Genomic DNA, 7,742 nt, shown 5'->3' on the forward strand with positions numbered 1-7,742 from the left:
CCCAATTATAAATAAAAAAAGAGAACCGCAGCTTGTGGCAAAGACCTCATAACTAAAAATGAATGGCCACGTGCGCACACATACACAGACACCAGTGAAGTTGTTCAAGTGTTGTTTGGCAGCGAGGGTAGGCGGGAGATTCATGATTTTTAATATGCAGAGCAACTGAAAAGTGGAAAAGCAGGCACTCGCTCACACATACACACACATATGAACTATGAAGATGTTTTTCCATTCGTGTGGTGACAGACAGCAGCTAACACACAACAGATCGCTCCCAGCAGAGAACACAGAGCCCTCACATCATTAACACCTCCTGCTGCGTATCGCAAGCCTTCTACTGTCTGGGGACATAAAGCCAAGGGAGGGAAGGAACAACAGATGAACACTTAGGACACGAACGAAGAGGTGCTGCAAATGTGTGTGTGTGTGTGTGTGTGTGTGCGTGTGTGTGTGTGTGTGTGTGTGTGTGTGCGTGTGTGTGTGTGTGTGCGCGCGCGTCCGCGTCTCCCAAATGCCTCAACTCATCTACTAATTAGTCAGGAGCAATTAGGTGCACTTAAACTAACCGCACACAGTGGCAGGCAGAACACACATCCAGGTAAACAAATAATCACAAACGGAGCGAATGACTCACTTTAACTGCACTGGTTAATAAAAGCAAAAGGCATCCTTCAATAGAAACAGAAGAAAAGACTAAAATGAATCTGTGTGAATACAGTCGTGAGAGACAGAAAGGCAGAGAGAGGGGAAGAAAAGAGTAATAAGGAGAGAAGAAAAAATGAGGAGAAAGAGATAATCATAAGTCCCAATGGACCGATTGAAGGAGGGTGGATTCGATCACGTGCTATCTCTCATTTATATGCTAATTTACACTATTAACAGAGAGTGGGTGAGAGAGAATGAGTGGAAAGAGGGACTAATAAATACCTACTGATTGCTGTTTGTTCATTACTAGCTGTTTGATTTTAAAGAAATTTGTTGTGAGCGGGTAGGCAGATGTTACCGTTCTAACTAAAGACAAACTGTGTCTCATATTGTCTTGAGGAACTCTTAAGTGCAACAACAAGGTGGAAAGTGGGTGTTTGAAATGAAATGGGGAAATAATGTACAAAATAAAGGCAGAAGAAAGAGATGTTATCAACGTAATTCAATTTGGATTAACGCCGCAAATCATCTCCTTTCATCCTTCCTCCCTCCCTCTCCTCCTTCACTTTTGTTCCTTTATGATACTGATAGCCACTTGAGTGCTTCTCTCATTTTCTGCTTTAAGCTTTTGCTGCTGCTGATCTCAGTTCAGCTCAATTAACAATAAATCTGAGCTCACATGTACACGCCTGCATACATTGCCTGGCGTGTATGCAGGCCTGACAGTGTAAACACTCCAGGCCTGCATACATACAGGAGTTAAAGAATCATATTAAAGGGTCAGACATGAGAGAAGTGTTTAATTTGTTATTATTGCTTTTAGATTTCTTTTTTTTGTGTGTGCTTTCTTTTACTTTTGGACCAAGCTGGATCCTTTGGTTTTTATGTTTGGACCTGTGTAATTATTTTAAGCATCCCGTGCTTTTCAAAACAGTACATTTGATATATTTATCATGCATGAACGCTACACTAAAAGGGGAAAATTCATAAGTACACATGGATTTTTGGACACGTCACAAGCGACATATTGACACAATATACGCAAATGTGATTTTTGGATATTTCACAAGTGAAATCTAATTTCTGTCTCCCAAAAATCTCCTAACACTCCCTCGGAAATCGCTTCTTTATTGCATAAAAGCTCCTGCTCACACGTCTAAATCTGCCTTGGTGTCATTTTTTTATTTCATTTGTTTATTTTATGGTGGTTCTCTAGTCTGAATCTAATGTCTGCTCTCTTTAAAAAAAAAAAAAAAAATCTGAAGCTCTCATACTTGTATTTTTCCTGACCCATATTTCCAGCAGAAAAAAAAAGGAAAAAGAAAAAAAATTCCAAGTTGCTAAGGCAGCACCCTCACACTGAGGTTCCTGAACAAAAAAACACTTTCAGAAGTACAACTTTTCTAGTTTTATATATATATATATATATATAAAGCAGTATGAGAGAGCTGAAGCCATGTTGTTTCATTCGGACTGGCTGTAGACCACCAGTGTAATATCTTATCATTTTCTCCAGATCAATTAATCTCACCAACTTCTTCTTAATTAGTTTTCCACAGTCTGAAAACCTGCTGTACATGCCTAAACTAGTCATGACCCTTCACACAATCATGGACTCGCTGCCTGTAATAAGTCATGACGTTTGTGTCACGTTCATTATGTGAGAGCAAAGAAAATCAGGATCTTTCACATCCTCAGATATTTCACAATCGCAGCTAGTCTTCTCACGCTGCTGCTTCTCACCCTCTGGATTAGATTAATAACAAGACAAAATAGAAAAATACAAACTTCAGCTGCATTTCTTTAAAGAATCATTCCTAGTAAGCAATTTGAACAGTGTAATGTCAGTGAGGGTTTCAAATACTGTTTGTCTTCAGTAAAGCTGTAATTGGGGAAAAGCGTGTATTCTACGACCAGTTGGCGAGTGGTTGTGGGAGGCTGTTTACTGTTGCTAGGCGAGATTGGCTGCAAACAGGTATATGGTGCTGCCCTTAAAAACTCAGCTTGTTTTAGCATATTGCCCATAGTTTGCATGGAAGACACCAAAGATTTTGCAGCTACTCGCTAAGCAGCTGCAAAACTATGAAAAGTGCAAAATTAAAGTTGCACTTTTTTAAAACATGGTGGTTTCAGCAGTCAGGTGTGTCCTCTGTGTCATCATGTGTTGCATGGAGAACTTATTTTCATTACCTTTTTTGTGCTAATTGAAACAAATTCTGGTGAACAAGCTCCCTCCTTCCAAGACAAATTTTTATAAAAGGACGCCCGACCAATGTTCCTGAAGGACATCTAGCACACAAATAGGTAACATCAACAACATCGGCATCTAAATATTTGCTGGGATCTCAGTGCAAGTTTTTAGCAAGGTTTGATAGAGGTTTCCAGAACAAACAGCTGCAGGGTTAGTTCACAGCCGAAAGGTGTGTGAATCCCACATTGCTGTGTGCAGTCTTCAAGGTTAACCTTTAACCAGCTGTTGAGGGCTGCAGTGTGTCAAACCACGTCTTCATGATTCTCTATTACCACATGTACTAAATACTAAAATCGAGCAATGTTGGTGTGAAGCCTTTGGACGTGCTTAAATAAGAGATGACTAAAGTAATGTAATGCAGTGTATGTATATACTGTCAGTTTGTGTCTCATGGAAGATTGTATGCTTCATTAATAAAATGGCTTGACCATTTGCCATTGCCACATTAAGTCAAAAAGCCAAAAATGAATTAACAAAAAGAAAACTCTCTTTATGGCACACAAGTTATTAGACCAATATTTGAGCTTTCAAAGAGCTTGAAAATGTGCGTGGAAATATTTAACCTGATAAATGGTGTTTGTGATTCATTGAGCACATATCCTCTCTGTCTTTCGCATTACTCATTCACAGAAACATAAGCATCCATGGAGGAGCTTGTGTGTGCACACAACACTCGCACACTGATCATTACCCTGCTGGCTTGTCACAGACACTTAGAGAAACACAAAGAGGGAGACCTAAACCAGAATCCTGAAATGATTTTCCCGCCTGTCACCACCACCACCAAGTTGTGTGCAAGTTTTTACTGTACGTGTGTGCGTGTTTGTGTTGGAGACCACATGCAAAGGGTTTCCACGGGCGACATCCAGAGGTTCTTGTGGGGGTCCCTGGGTCGTGATGGCTTTTCCAGCAGTGTCGTCACAAAGACACATTTATACCAAGACCGAGCTCGTTGTCAAAACACGGGGATGGAGGATCGGACCAAAAAAGACAAAAACATATCAGAAGCAACAGTTTACTCGCAAGTGTTCTGTTCTGCTTTGTGTTTGTACGCCTCACAGCAGCGCAAAAAAAATCATTTTGCTACGGATTCCATTCAAATCAGCCTCCTTTCTCCTACATGCAAGAAGCTGTCCTCACTTTTGCACCTCATTCTCACCGTTTTACCAAAGTGGAACATATTGTGCTGCTGTATGTGAAAACAAAGAAACGTATCCAAGCATCTAAATATCTACAGAAGGATTTTTTTTTTTTAAATAAAAGCAGAGTGAGGGCAGAACACCCTTAAGTTCCTCGTTTGGTCTGCTCTGTGACCTCTCGCTCGTTTATAAAAAGCCTTGTAAAATTCCCCAAAATAAATACACTGAGGAAGTCACAGCTTAAGATTTCACAAAAGAAATTATAGGGCAGATCAGTTCACCCCAGCTGAAAGAAAGAAACAGATCCTTTACTAGAGTAAGACAGAAAACCTGAACAATACTGGATCTTTGGATGCATAAGCCATATTGATTTTTAGCGAATGAAAAAATTTACATATTTTTATATACTGAGTTATACAGAAAAAGAAAAATTATGGTATTTAGTACTGTAAAAGAGAGTCCAAAACAATATTCTGTACTAACTAATGTATTTCACAAATTGGTTAGATTATCATTAAGATATTGCTCAGCTGTGCTATTACAGACAGTATATAATAGACAAAGGAACCCTGATGTTACCCACTGGGTTTTGAACTCCACACACTGAAGCTTCAGTGTTGGTGTTTTGGCCCCCACCATGTTGTTTTTTTAGGAGCCAGAAGTTACCTTACACAGGTGAAAGGTTGGAGTGCTAATTTGTCAGCTAATGCTAACTACTTTGTTAGCAAGCTGCATTAGTGAACTGTACGGTGAACTGTAACTTACTAATAAATTGTGAAAATTTCACTCACCGAAACAGAAGCACAAACATCTGGAAAGGACTGTACCACACAGCAAGCCATCATATAAAAATATAATAATATATAATAAAGTCAGTAATCCATTAAAAATGCTCTAAAAGGCACTAACAGCTCGCACACAATAGAGTTCCAGTTTAATGACTCAAAGTAGAGGATGAGGCCTAGAAGACACTGATCAGCTCCAGCTGCCTGTGTCAGGACTCCTGTCAACGAGTGTAAACTCAGTTCTCCAGGGGATGAGTTATTTAAAATAAAATTAACCCAACCTCAGGGGAGAAACTATAGAGATTTCTTGCGTGACATCATGTGCACATTGCTCATGAGTTGTCCACCATCTTGGATGTGATACAGTGGTTCCTGGAGGTTGCCGGCTGAAATCAGCTGCAATGAGGGTGCTGCACCAAAAACCTCCTGATTGCTTTGGCCACTAGCAGATTGATGCGATCACCTGTAGTTTGCATGTAAGACACCAACTTGCTAATCAACCAACTAAAACTTGAAAAAGTGTGCCACAAACCAGAAACTGAAAACATTCAACTTCAAAGTTGTGCCTCATCACCCCAACCAACATTTTTCAAAAGTCGCAACTTTTACTTTGAAAGCAAATATTTCCAGTTTTTTGTCATGCAAAACCTCAATAGAGGGTGAAGTCCCAGAAAGTTGATTCTGTTCATCTGGATGCTGAGTTTTCAGTGGGAGAAACATTTTGTCACTCATCCAAGTGACGTCTTCAGACTCAGCTGTTTCCCCAAATATTATTATGAACAGAACATCTGCATACTGACTAAAACAATTTCTTTACCTGGATGATTCAGCATGCATCAAGACAGAGGGCAAAACCGCTTTTTGTACCATGCTATGAATATGTTTTTCAGTGCTATAAAGTTGGACATTTTAACATTGGAGTCAATGAAGACAGACTTCCTCTTGGAGCCTGTAGAAGAACTGCAGTTTTTGCTGCTTCTGTACTCGCTTCATTTTTCAGCTCTGCAGTTTCGCCCTTTGTGTGCTGCATACAGTTCTGCGAGTCTTTTAAACAATGGCACCACAGCTGCTGTACTGGGCAGACTACCCTAATCCTTTCTTCACATATCAGTGCATGCTCTCACCCGCAACTGGTGCCGGCAGATGGCTGTCCTTCCCTGAGCCTGGTTGTGGCAGAGGTTTCTTCCTGTTAAAAAGGAGTTTTCTCTTCCCACTGTCGCCAAATCCTTGCTCACATGGGTCGTGTGATTTTTGTTGTTTCTTTCTAATATTGTAGTATTGTTTACCTTACAATATAAAGTGCCTTGAGGCAACTGCTGCTGTGATTTAGGGCTATATAAATAAAACTGAATTGGATAAGTGGAAGAAAATGGATGGATGGATGGATGGATGGATGGATGACTTGAAGTGAATATTGCACAGCACATACACAGTGTCAAATGTCATACAGATTTCACCTATATTAGTTTAGTACAATATTCCACTTTATTCTAAGGTAAGAAAATCAGAAGAGTGTTACTAGACTAATACAAAGCATCCATATCTGAGTGGAGAACTTAGCAGGTATAAAGCACCAGCTATTTCCCTTAAAGAGGTGAATGAGGTTAGGGAGAGGTCAACTCCAAATAACTGAGGCTTCTTAGGTTTTAAGGAAGACAATGATAGTTTAATGTCACACCTGGTAGAAGGAAAGTAATCAATAAATAAAAGGAGACAAGCTGAGTCTAGCTGAAAGCAGAATCACAGTGAGAGTACGTGAAGCCACAGACTTCTGAAGGGCTTAAGAGAAATAGTGACACGTACACGGTGTGTCAAATTATGAACACAGCTTCTCTTTAATCTTAAAAAAAAGTGAGGAAAAGTATACAAAAGAGTGTGACACAACAATACCAACAGGCTGAATGTATGCTAATGTCGACTTTATGTGACTTTAACATGGATTAAAAAGATACGAGCTGTGAATGGTTCAATCACATTATGTCAGAGCAGAGTCGAGCCTCACCGAATTTCTCTAAACTGTTTAAAAGTCTGCGTGAATAAATATGCGAGGGCCCACTGTGTTATGTAAATGAGCCACCTCAAAGTCTCCCGCATTACAGCTGTAACCTCACCGAGTCGAGTTAAAGGCACATTTTCACCCCCCGAAAGATAAACATGTTCCAAAGTTAAGCAGAGACATGATTGATTCAGACACACAGCGGTGCAGCGATGGAACATTTTATCACGGTTTGAGCGAGGAATCAACAAACATTTTCACACATAACAACAGGAACAGATGCTGCTTTTAGAGAGAGAAAGATTACACAGTTTTGTATTTTCACACTAACAGACTTTTAAAAAAGAAAAAAGAGAGAGAGAGAAAAGCTCGAAGTCAATTTCTCTGCTCTTTTCTGCTGTTATTGTATTATTTTTTTCTTCCCCTCTTCACTCCTTTAAATTGGTATTTTAACTGTGGCAGAGAAATTGTTCTTGTGTTTCAAAGCTTTGTTTTGTATACAAAACCAGTTTGAGACCAGATTTGTGTGTGTGTGTGTGTGTGTGTGTGTGTCTTGAAATCTAAAGCAAAAATGGAAAATAAATCAGTTGCTGTGCATTTTGTTCCCTGCTGTATTTTGAGTCTACAACACCTTCCTTAGAAAGGTGTAAGTTCGTGCGGCTTCTGCACAGAGTGCAGAGTGATTATTTTTAATTTAAACTGGGCCCAGCTTGTAGGTACCCCTAAACAAAACATGGCCAGGAAACTGCCATTTCTCTCTGTCTTGTCTCATTTAAACTTTAAACTGTAGAAATTAAGCAGCTTCTGTAGTGTTAGAGCAGTAAAACTTTTTTTATTGGGGGGGGGGGGGGGGGGGGGGGGGGGGGGGGGGGGGGGGGGGGGGGGGTATGAAGAAGAATATGTGGCCTGTTGAGGTAAAACCA

The sequence above is a fragment of the Archocentrus centrarchus genome, chromosome 1 (genome assembly GCF_007364275.1).
Source record: "Archocentrus centrarchus isolate MPI-CPG fArcCen1 chromosome 1, fArcCen1, whole genome shotgun sequence".
Lineage (NCBI taxonomy): Eukaryota > Metazoa > Chordata > Actinopteri > Cichliformes > Cichlidae > Archocentrus > Archocentrus centrarchus.